Genomic DNA, 12,025 nt, shown 5'->3' with positions numbered 1-12,025 from the left:
ACAGTCCTTCGCCCTTGGAGATCCGTGTGAGCCAATGACATTTCCGGGTTGTGTGGTTGGATGGCTTCGCGCCGCTGTGGAACTTGCAGGGGGCCTCAAGGGTTTGCTCGTAAGAGAAAGCCAGCTGCCAAGCCGACCTGCCGCCTTTCGGACGCTTGGGCATAGGCTGCCCTTTGGGCTGCTCGTCTTCGACCGTGGCCACCTGCCGACTGGTGGAAGGCGGCATAGGAGCCTTGCGCTTGTTGTCGCTCTAATGTGGGCATTGATTGGAGCCGCCAACCGGCATCTTTGGAGCCGGAGGAAGCACCTTTCCAGAGGCGTCCACTGGGAGCTCGGTCTTCATCGAGGAGTCGGCCATGGCATACTTGTCTGCTATGATCAGCAGTTCGTCGAGTGTAACCGGCTCGTCGCAGAGAAGTCGGTGCATGAGGAGGGTGCTCTCTCGGCACCCGGCAGTGAAGTACTCTATTGCTTGCACCTCATGCACCCCTTCGCAGGAGTTACGGAGCTCGGCCCAACGCGTGAGGTAGTCACGGCTGGACATGGTCGGGCCTTGGACACAAAGGGAGAGCTGACGTGGCTTGGGTGCTCGCTTGTACATGCTGGTGAAGTTGCGAATGAAGACTTCCGTGAAATCTAGCCAGCTGTTGATGCTGTAGGGCTTGAGGCTGTTCAGCCAGGTGCGTGTCGTGCCTTGAAGCATGAGAGGGACATACTTCATGGCAACGCGCCTGTTACCGTTTGCTATGCTGATTGAAGTGGAGTAGTCTATCAACCAGTCTTCCGGCTTCACCGAGCCGTTGTATTTTGGCGTGTCACAAGAACCCTTTGGGGAAGGGCTCGTCGCGGATGCGGGGGCCGAAATAGGGCGGGAAGACATCGTCTTCTTCTTCCAGAGCCAGGGATCGCGCTAGGTGGTTGATTCGATGGCGGGCATCATTTTTGCCGATTCCTTCGTGGCGGCCCAGTCGGCCGCTGAGCGCCGGGTCAGTGACAGGCGGCGGGGTGGGATATCTCTCCCCGCGAGGCGACGGAGGAGGCGGGTTGCCTCATCGCTCCATGGCTTGGGGGCGGCCTTCTGCGTCATGCTCGATGGTGAGGCGAGTCCGACTGCGGCTAGCAGTCAGCTCCTTGTCTTTTCGCTCGCGGGCGCCACCTGCAGTCGGCGTCCGGGATGTCGCGTCGTGCTCTTGGCGTGTGGGAGGACTCTCAGCGCGGGCGCCGGCTTTGTGCCACTCTGTGGCCGCATCGATTAGCTGCTAGACGCGTCTGGTCATGCAGTGAAGCTTGTTGCCCTCCAGCCCGTCCAGCTCGTCTACGGCCGCCTGGGCGTCGCGCAGGTTCTCGAGTGGCGTGGCATAGACTGGGCGGTCAGCACCCAGCTGTCGGCGTTCTCGGAACAGGGGTCCCCATACTTGCCTGCCTGCGGCTTGCGGCATGGCTCAAGCAGTGGCCCATCACGGCCCGTCTTCATCAACCCAAGCTCAAGACCCTCGCGAGGGGCCAAGACTCGCAGGGCAGACGGCGCAAGGCTTCCTCAGGGGCGGCCTCACCAGGCAGGCTCACGAGGAGGCGAAGAGATCAAGGCAGGGGTACCTCGCTAGGTGCTCATGATGCAAGCCATGACGATCAAGACCAGGCGGGCGCCAGGCGGGCGCCAGCCAGTGCAATGTCCACATTTCCTCTTTGGTGCAAAGGGGGCAAGCGCAGGCGCGGAGTACCGAGGCATCCAGCAAAGGTTACCATATTAGTGCAACAAAGCTAAGACCAGCAGAGTGGCAGGATGGAGGTCACCGTGGATCCCAAGACGGCGTCATCGCTAGTGCCTTTGCCAGTCGAAGACCAACTTTAGTCAGGATAACTTGTACTAGATGTTCCCCTTCAAAATGGCCATTGTTGGCTCCCTTCCTGCTCAATATTTGGGGAGAGGACCAGGGCCTCTATATATAGAGATAGCCACCACAGTAGAGAGGGGGGAGAGTTCTCACCTAGCCAACAGAGACCGAATCCACCCAAGTAGAACACCACACCAGCCAAAGAACACCTCTCGCGAGGCTGTTCTTCCTTTGTACTGTTCATCATCAGCCCCTGAGGCAATCCACCACACCACAAACTAGAGTAGGGTATTACACCACAACGGTGGCCAGAACTAGTATAAACCTTGTGTCCCTTGTGTTGTTCATCGTGTAGCTTAGATTCACGGCGAGGCGTTGGGACGTGGATCGGTAGGAAGTAGATCTTCACGCGCACCCCAGAGTTCGAACCTTAAGGGTTTTGCCGGAAGCCGATATCCGACATTTGGCGCGCCAGGTAGAGGTGTGCTGGAATCTTTCTTTCGCTGTTCTGCATTCGATCGTTCGTCGCATCAATGGCTGACGCTCGTCGAGCTCGCGCCAAGCGTCGGGCTGCCCTCGCCGCCCGCGTTGCTCAGACGGCTCCTGTAGGTGGGCCTCCCCATCATTCCCCGTCGCCTGCCGCCAACGCCGCCACCGGCCCGACGGGAAACGAGCAGCAAGCATCGTTGCTACATCGCTCGGTGCGGCGAGAAGGCCGCACCGCCACTCTGTCGCTAACTCCAGCTGGTTCATCGTCGCACGCTCATCGCGCTCCCACAGATGCGCAGGCCGTGTTGCTCCTGGCACGTGAGCTCCTGCACTACCGCCCCGTCGACGACCTCTATGAGGAGTGGCTCGCTCGCATCACCGAGCTCGTCAGCGCCGCAGGGGGCTCTCCTGCATTGTCCCTCTTGCTGCCTCGCCCTCCGTCGCATAGGAAGGAGCGTTCGGCGCCCTCCTCGGGCAAGGCTCGGGGGCTCTCTCCTGGAGGGCCTCAGACTTTGCCACGATCACGAGGAGGCGCTCGGTCACCACTTGGAGGCATGCTTTGCGGCATGTTTCCCCCAGGAAGGCATGGGGCAAGGAGGGCCCAACCTATAGGAGTTCATCACCAAGGTCACTCAGGAGCTGCAGGAATCATGAGTCGTACGCGGCAATCACCGCCTACCTGGCGTAGCTCCCCATCCAGGCGAAGATGGCGGGCTGTGTGTCTGCATCGACTACCTAGGGCTCAACCAAGTCTCGTCTCAGGAGCGTTTCTGGCTTGGCGCGTGAGACGCTACGAGGGTCCTCCACGCAACTACGTTTGCATGCCTTTCGGCCTGCCAAACGCGGCTGCTGCTCACCAGCATCTTATGAAGAGCATTCTGGAAGCCCAGGAGGCCAGGCACCACGCGGTCCTGGCAGAGATGGAGATGGTCCTCGAGGAGCCACCAGGACCCCCAGAGCGTCCTGAGGCTCAGGGCTCTGGCAGCTCGTGAGGATCAGCCCCTTCACCGCGCATCGTCAGCTACTTCAACACCAGCTCTACAATGGTATCAGGTGACATCTTCGAGTTTCATTTCAGCTGGGAGCACCCTCAGGGCTGCATTATTCCCGGGTCACGTTGGTCTGTCCCTGCGGCGTGTATCCCCTTTGCCTGTGTCTTTAGTTTACCTTGCTGGGGGCGCCCCTCGGGCTGCATTATCCCCAAGCCACTCGGGCCTGACCCAGTGGCATGTATCTTTCCTGCATATATCTAAGTTGGTTTGCCTTCATGCTTAACCTACCTCTGATAATCACCTTCTCGGTTGACACATACCTTTGGAGCCGCTCGCAGTGGCACGGCACTTGCTCATGGGTCCATCCCTGTAACGTCGACAAATCTGAGTGGTCGAGCTCTGGCCCGCGGTAGCCCCGCAAGCGTCACCTCACTAGACCCTCAGTGCCCTCACCACTCTCTCGGAGCAACCAATGCCCGGCCGGCAATCAAAATGGCAACCCTTGATTTTCTAGTGATTGGTTTACAGGGATTACCTGAGGAATAATGTGGGAGGTGTCGCGAGCTCTCTCTCTTCCTCACCTGTACGATCCGCTCGCGCGTTAAATGGGGGGCTCCTGAGCATCGCGACTCAAGAGCTCTTACTGGCTCTCCAGCCCTCACCCCCTGGCCTTGTCCACGGCATCGCGACCTGGCATACCAGCGGCGGCTGAGCTCACTCGAGGGCCAGGACCTGCGGATGTAGATCATGAAGGAGAATGCGGGGAAGGGAGGATAAGCTCGCGAAGGCCTGGCCCAGCTACATCCCAGCTGCCGACGCGCAAGTCTGGCACCTCGTGAAGGAACGACCCCGTGCTTTCGAGATAAGTCTCATTCCTGGAACAGCTAATCGATGCGACACCAAACCCTTACTTGATGCAGCTCTGTGCCAGCGACGTTGCATTCCTTTCTCGCCTTTTGGTGGCTGCTTGAGCGCTAAAGGGGACCTCCTGAGCATCACGCCTCAGGGGCTCTTACTGGACCTCGGGCCACTCACCTCCTGGCCTTGACCACGACATCGCAACCTAGCATACCAGCGACGGCTGAAGCCTGTCTGGGGACAGGGACCTGACAGCATAGAGAGCCAAGTCGTCGTGAGGATAGAAAGGGGGAACTAAGCCGGGACAGGACAGACATTTCGCACCACTTCATAATAAGGATAATATCAACAAAAGACATTGTGGATGCTTTACATGCCCCCACCGGGTATCTCCTCGATTCTTCGCAGGGAACAAAAGACACAAATCCTAAGGAGCCCTAACTACACGCGCCCCCATGGCCGACGCCATCATCAACAGTGGGCCATGACGGTCGGTGCCAACCCCATCCAGATCAGCCGCGCCGGCGGCCTGATGCACATGCCTTGCTCCGAGCACGACGCGAGCTCGGGGACATGTAGCTGTCATCGCTCGTCTCCGGAGTCGCAAAGAGCTCGGGAGAGTCGCTGGACTCCCATGTATCTCCGCTGCTGCCAGAGGAGCCACTGGGGAAGTGGGTGGCAGGCCTAGCCCTTGCCACATCGACGTCCTATCTGCCTCCTTTGGGGAAGCACTACAGCCGGTGGCCTTCCGCATCGAAGATACTGAAGAGCATCAGGGAGGCGCCATTGTATTCAAAATTAATCACGAGGGCACCTCCTGTTCGGCAGACCTAGGCGATCTCGCCCCAGCCCCGGGTCATGTAGACCTTGCCCGGAGCGACGACTTCAACCTCCGCTCCGGTCGTCGGGGTACCGCAGTCGGCGTGCTGCAGCCAAAGCTCGAGAGGCCCCCTTGGCGGCATCTCGAAGGCAAAGAAAGGAGGAAAGCGGAACCAAGAGCTTGGAGGCATGGCGGCATGGAGAACGAGCTCGCGAGAGGAGTCCGCGACATGGACTCCAGGAGCAAAGACGCGCTCCGCCGTGACTCGTTGTCGTCGCCAACGGCGCGGGCGGCAACGCTCGGCGTCTTCTTCTCTGGGGCCCTCAGCCCGGGCGTATAGAGGGAGTGGGAACCCAGGAGGAGGCCGCTCATACCAAGGCCTCGACATCTCTGGCCATGCAACCTCGTCGCGGCGGCCGAGGACCGGTCGTTTCTTTGGCAGGAGCCGATTGGGCCCCTCTCGGGGGGCCTTTCCTTTCTCCTCGGCTGAGAACCAGCGGATCGGTGCCATTGGCAGCAAGATGAAGGAGGAGCGAGGATGAAGAAGCGAGTGGAGCGAGAAGAGATGGACTGCAAGGGATCACGCCTCTCCGTACATATAGTCCAGAGGAGGCCAACCGTCGGCCTCCACGATCGTAGGTAATCATGACTCTTTTTGCATGCAGGAGGGACTCGTCAAATCGGGAAGTTGCCGAGGCACCGTGGGCAAGCGGAGACGCCCACGTCCAATCAACCGCCAGACGGCGACAAAGGCCGCAGGCTATTTGGGCCCCTCGGCGCTCCGCACTTGCCCTTTCGCTTCACTTCTAAGCCAAGTCCGAGCGCGCCTTGGGCCCGGGGGCTACTGTCGGCGTTTTGGGAATAGGGGTCCCCAGACTTTCCTGCCTGCGGCTTGCGGCATGGCTCAAGTAGTGGCCCATCACGGCCCGTCTTCATCAACCCAAGCTCAAGACCCTCGCGAGGGGCCAAGCCTCTCGGGGCGGACGACGCAAGGCTTCCTCAGGGGCGGCCTCACCAGGCAGGCTCACAAGGAGGCGGAGAGATCAAGGCAGGGGTACCTCACGAGGTGCTCATGACGCAAGCCATGATGTTCAAGACCAGGCGGGCGCCAGGCGGGTGCCAGGAGGGCGCCAGCCAGTGCAGTGTCCATGTTTCCTCTTTGGTGCAAAGGGGGCAAGCACAGGCGCGGAGTACCGAGGCATCCAGCAAAGGTTACCATATCAGTGCAATGAGACCAAGACCAGCAGAGCAGCGGGACGGAGGTCACCCTGGAGCCCAAGACAGCGTCATCGCCAGTGCCTTTGGCAGTCGAAGACCAACTTTAGTCAGGATAACTTGTACTAGATGTTCCCCTTCAAAATGGTCGTTGTTGGCTCCCTTCCTGCTTAATATTTGGGGAGAGGACCAGGGCCTCTATATATAGAGATAGCCACCATAGTAGAGAGGGGGGGAGAGTTCTCACCTAGCCAACAGAGACCGAATCCACCCAAGTAGAACACCACACCAGCCCAAGAACACCTCTCGCGAGGCTGTTCTTCCTTTGTACTATTCATCATCAGCCCCTGAGGCAATCCACCACACCGCAAACTAGAGTAGAGTATTACACCACAACAGTGGCCCGGACTAGTATAAACCTTGTATCCCTTGTGTTGTTCATCGTGTAGCTTAGATTTACGGTGAGGCGTTGGGACGTGGATCGGTAGGAAGTAGATCTTCGCGCACACCCCAGAGTTTGAACCTTAAGGGTTTTGCCAGAACCCGATATCCGATACCAGCATGCTGGCGATGGCCGCGCCGCGCTTCTTGATAGGCCAATCTGGCTGGGTCTGCCAGCAGGCGGCGTGGCAGAGGCGGCACGATCAACCTGGCGCTTGTAAGCCTCGCTGAGGCATATCATGGAGGCTATCTTCTTGCCGTTCTCGATGAGGGCAAGGCGATGTGCCTCCAGCGTATCGGCGTCGGCGTCGGCCGGCATGGGGCGGACAGGTCATGCAGCACCGTCTGCAAGGTGTCGTGGACACTTCCGCTGGAGCGGCGCCATGACTGATGACCAGCAGCTCAGTGACGGTGCTGCTGCTGCTGTCGGCTCGAGGAAGAGGGTCGTCGATGACCACCACGTTGGTGAGGAAGGCGTCAAGCAATGCCGTGTCAGAGTCGACACGCATCGGGTCGGTGGAGCCGATCGACTCCAGGTTGGAGGTGCGCTCCTTGGCGATGTCAAGCTTGCCAAGGAAGTCGACGAGGCAGCTCTCGGATCTGGTTGCATCCGCGCCTGGCGCGGGCTCGTCGGAGAGACAGACCTCGCCGAGAAGATCGGCGAGGCAGCTCGCTGCACAGGCGTCGTCGACGCCATGCAGCATGACGGGGCAAGCGCCATCGAGCGTGCCGGGCTGGCTACGCTCACTGGGGAGGAAGAGGGTTCCCGTCCAGAGCAGGTCTCCGGACGACGGTGCATCTAGCCCCACGGTGGGCGCCAAATGTCGGGTGGTAGGTGCGACATATGCCAATGGGTGGCTTATCATTGTGGGAGCCAGTAAGACATCGCCAGTGCCTAGAAACGGGATAAGGCGAAGACATGCATGCCGGCGAATCTTACCGAGGTTCGGGGCTCTCCTAGGATATAACACCCCTAGTCCTGCTCTGTGGGGTCTCCACATGATCACTAGATCAAAACAAGTAGCTACAAGAGGCTCCTTGAGCTGTTTAGCTAGAGGAAGAAGAAGTGCAAGAACAGCTCTCCTCTTCTCTTTATGTGGTGTCAAAAACTCTAAGAGATCAACTCTTTGCATGGGTGCCCTGGGGGGTTTATATAGGCCTACCCCCAGGGGTACAATGGTAATCCGGCTGGATGTGGGTCCAGGCTATCAGTGTCTGTAGTCGTCGGCTTCTCCGTTGGCAGCTGGGGCCCGCTGACTGGTGGGTCCCGCTGGCTGCCGGCCTCTTGGCCGGCAGGCTGGACCCACCACCTGGGGGTCTTGTCGGCTGCTGGTTACTATAGCCTTGCTCTTGGTGACGATGGCTTTGTCGGGGTAAGCATGGCTACAGTGCCGCCGCCTGGCGGGCTTTCACTGTAGCCTTACCCCATCTCATATGCTTAATGGTACACCAACTTCCAGGGTGGGGGCGGGCCGGCTGCAGGGAGCCGGCCTCCCCTCAGGCCGACTAGTCAAGCTCGGTCGTCTTCTGGTATCTCTCTGGCAGGAGGGGCCCGCCGCCTGCGGGCCGTACTGACAGCTTGTCGTGGGTGATGTCATGGTCAACATGGCAATAGTGCCGCGCTGTACGGGGAGTGGCCGCCCCGTACGGCACACTGTGGCCACGCTTGCTCCGGGATTCAGGGGTGGCAGGCTTCACTGTAGGCACGCCCCGTCTTATCACCGTTACATGGGTGCAAACTTTGAGGGTGTGAGCCATGCCGCCTGCTAGGAGATGGCCACTCTGGTGGCCGGCTGCTTGGAGTCGGCTCTCTTCGAGAGTGGTCTTAGAGCCTTGCCGCCTTCCAGCAGCCGGCCAGTGGGATAGTTGGCCGAGAGAAGGCGGCCCTGCGTCTTGGATATTTGAGTGCTCAGTCGGCCCGATATTTTTTGAAGAGCCAGGGGGAGCCAGTTAGGCTACCCGTGGTCATTTACTCTGACATTATTGTTGAGAGAACTTGCACTAGTGAAAGTATGAACCCTAGGCCTTGTTTTGAAGCATTGCAATACCGTTTGTGCTCACTTTTATCATTAGTTACCTTGCTGTTTTTATAATTTCAGATTACAAAAACCTATATCTACTATCCATATTGCACTTGTATCACCATCTCTTCGCCGAACTAGTGCACCTATACAATTTACCATTGTATTGGGTGTGTTGGGGACACAAGAGACTCTTTGTTATTTGGTTGTAGGGTTGTTTGAGAGAGACCATCTTCATCCTACGCCTCCGACGAATTGATAAACCTTAGGTCATCCACTTGAGGGAAATTTTCTACTGTCCTACAAACCTCTGCACTTGGAGGCCCAACAACGTCTACAAGAAGAAGGTTGTGTAGTAGACATCACCCCCTCCCACGTATATAAACGAGTGGAGGAGGGGAGGGGCCGGCCCACTCTATGGCGAACCCAAGGGGAGTCCTACTCCCATCGGGGGTAGGATTCCCCCTTCCCTAGTTGGAGTAGGAGAGGAAGGAAGGAGGAGAGAGGGCGAAGGAAAGGGGGGGCCGTCCCCCCACCCAATTCGTATTGGGCTTGGGGGGCGCGCCCTCCACCTTTCCTCCTTATCCTCGCTGCCACTAAGGCCTAATAAGGCCCATACACTCCCCGGGGGGTTCTGGTAACCCCCCGGTACTCCGGTAAATGCCTGAACTCAATCAGAACCATTCCGATGTCCAAAGATAGTCATCAAATATATCGATCTTTATGTCCCGACCATTTCGAGACTCCTCGTCATGTCCGTGATCATATCCGGGACTCCGAACTACCTTTGGTACATCAAAACACATAAACTCATAATATCGATCGTCACCAAACGTTAAGCGTGTGGACCCTACGGGTTCGAGAACTATGTAGACATGACCGACACTCATCTCCTGTCAATAACCAATAGCGGAACCTGGATGCTCATATTGGTTCCTACATATTCTACGAAGATCTTTATTGGTCAAACCGCATAACAACATACATTGTTCCCTTTGTCATCGGTATGTTACATGCCCGAGATTCGATCGTCGGTATCATCATACCTAGTTCAATCTCGTTACCGGCAAGTCTCTTTACTCATTCCGTAATATTTCATCCCGCAACTAACTCATTAGTCACATTGCTTGCAACGCTTATAGTGATGAGCATTTCCGAGAGGGCCCAGAGATACCTCTCCGAAACACGGAGTGACAAATCCGAATCTCGATCTATGCCAACCCAACAAATACCTTTGGAGACACCTGTAGACCATCTTTATAATTGTCACGCCCAAGATGCGACCCTATCCTAAAGGAACTCGAAGGTCCCACCAAGGATAGAAGCGCATCTTGAAGACGCTTTTGCAAGGTGGATATCATTACATCAACATTACATAATAGTGGATACATACAAGAGGCATACAATGCCACATGAATACAACAATACAACAACCAAGAACAACATCTGACTACAGATGAATCATAAACATAAACTCAAACAATATCCACCCTGCTAGCCCAGGCTGCCGACCTGGAACCTATCCCCTGATCGAAGAAGCAGAAGAAGAAACTCCAAAACAAGCAACATCGCTCTCACGTCATGATCATCGCATAACCTGTACCTGCAACTGTTGTTGTAGTAATCTGTGAGCCACGAGGACTCAGCAATCCCATTACCATGGGTATCAAGACTAGCAAAGCTTAATGGGAAAGGAAGGGGTAAAGTGGTGAGGTTGCAGCAGCGACTAAGCATATATGGTGGCTAACATACGCAAATGAGAGCGAGAAGAGAAACAAAGGAACGGTCGTGAAGCTAGCAATGATCAAGAGGTGATCCTGAACTCCTACTTACGTCAAGCATAACCCAAAGACCGTGTTCACTTCTCGGACTCCGCCGAGAAGAGACCATCACGGCTACACACGCGGTTGATGTGTTTTAATTCGGATCTAGTGTCAAGTTATCTACAACCGGACATTAACAAATTCCCATCTGCCACATAACCGTGGGCACGGCTTTCGAAAGATAATACCCTGCAGGGGTGTCCCAACTTAGCCCATGATAAGCTCTCGCGATCAACGAAGGATATTCCTTCTCCCAGGAAGACCCGGTCAGGCTCGGAATCCCGGTTTACAAGACATTTCGACAATGGTAAAACAAGACCAGCAAGACCTCCCGGCGTGCCGACATCCTGATAGTAGCCGCGCGTATCTCGTCTCAGGCCACGACCGGATGAGCAGTACGTACAACTAGAACCAGCCCTCAAATTTCCCCGAGGTGGCGCTGCAAGTGGCTCTAGTTTGGACCAACACTTAGACAAGCATTTGCCCGGGGGGGCTAAAATAAAGATGACCCTTGGGATGCGCGACTCCCAAGGGAAAAAGGTAATAGGTGAGGCAAATGGTAAAACCAATGTTGGGCCTTGCTGGAGGAGTTTTATTAAAAGCGAACTGTCAGGGGGGGTCCCATAAATCACCCGACCGCGTTAGGAACGCAAAATCCGGGAACATAACACCGGTATGACGGAAACTAGGGCGGCAAGAGTGGAACAAAACACCAGGCATAAGGCCGAGCCTTCCACCCTTTACCAAATATATAGATGCATTAATAATATAAGAGATATTGTGATATCCCAACATAAACCTGTCCACCATGGAGCAATCTTCAACTTCACCTGCAACTAACAATGCTATAAGAGGGGCTGAGCAAAGCGGTAACATAGCCAAACAACGGTTTGCTAGAAATGGTGTCAAAGGTTAGAGGTTCATGGCAATTTGGGAGGCTTGATGAGCAAAAGATAGGTAACGCAGCATAGCGATAGAACGAAGCAACTAGCATAGCAATGATAGTAGTGAGATCCAGGGTAGCGGTCATCTTGCCTGAAATCCCGCTAGGAAGAAGAACGAGTCCATGAAGAAGACGAACGGGAGTAGTCGGACGAATCCTCACAATCGCAACATTACCGGAACTAAGAAGCAACACCGGAAAGAAACAAACAACATGGTAAATGCACAAGCATAAACATGGCATGATACACAAACAAGTATGATGCATGTCCGGTTTAATAAGGCATGGCATGGCAAAGTGCAACAAACAATATTACAAGTTAAGTGGAGCTCAATATGCAACGAGTTGCATATTGACAAAACACCACATGCAATTATTTAGTTTGATCTCGTTATAAGCTACTCAACAATATTAAATGTTGTTAAACATGGCAAGGGGTGAAGCATAATTAAACTAGCTATTTAGGCAAGTTTAAATGAGGCCGGAACAACAAACAACACTTCCGGAAAATCCCCATGTTATTTAGCAATTTAATGCAACAACAATTTTAAGCATTTAAATTGTTATTATCATGATGCGGATGACAAT

Source organism: Triticum dicoccoides, chromosome 5B (genome assembly GCF_002162155.2).
Source record: "Triticum dicoccoides isolate Atlit2015 ecotype Zavitan chromosome 5B, WEW_v2.0, whole genome shotgun sequence".
NCBI classification, from domain to species: domain Eukaryota; kingdom Viridiplantae; phylum Streptophyta; class Magnoliopsida; order Poales; family Poaceae; genus Triticum; species Triticum dicoccoides.
The sequence above is the reverse complement of the archived record's forward strand: the minus strand, read 5'-3'. Positions refer to the sequence as shown.